Below are 591 nucleotides of genomic sequence, written 5' to 3'. Positions count from 1 at the left end.
TAATAGATTGATGTATGTTTTTTCACCATAATTGAAACTTTCGGCCTCTTACCACCTGCATCATAGGGATAAGGTTTATTAAGATTTTGGTTAGCTCTCATCTTTTTTATGTGGTTATTAAGTTCATGCACTCCAAACAATTGTCTAAATTAACCTTTAGGCAGCGAATATCAACAGAAGTATAATCATTAGTGATGCTGACAGACTCTAATTTTTCAATATATAGTGATTCAAGGAAAATATATTACCAAGCGGAAATTCATCGTCAAATCAGATTATAAGAAGAAAACTTTTAAGATAAAAATTTCAGCGATGAATTTTTTGACTCTGGGGAAAGGTTTTTTTTCAACTTATTCCTGATTTCATTTATTGAACCATTTATATTTTTTTTCATTGGTTGTTTACTTAAATGAGAGAAGAAAATGTTGAATATCTAACGGATATAGATATTAATGAAGCAGATATTGTCACGGCTATAAACGAAATTAAAAATGGATCGGCAGCCGGACCAGATGGAGTTCCAGCGATTTTGTTAAAAAAAACTGCAAACACTATCGCGAAGCCGCTTGCAATACTGCTAAGACAGAGTAT

The sequence above is a fragment of the Palaemon carinicauda genome, chromosome 26, assembly GCF_036898095.1.
Source record: "Palaemon carinicauda isolate YSFRI2023 chromosome 26, ASM3689809v2, whole genome shotgun sequence".
In the NCBI taxonomy this organism is placed as follows: Eukaryota; Metazoa; Arthropoda; class Malacostraca; order Decapoda; family Palaemonidae; genus Palaemon; species Palaemon carinicauda.
The sequence above is the reverse complement of the archived record's forward strand: the minus strand, read 5'-3'. Positions refer to the sequence as shown.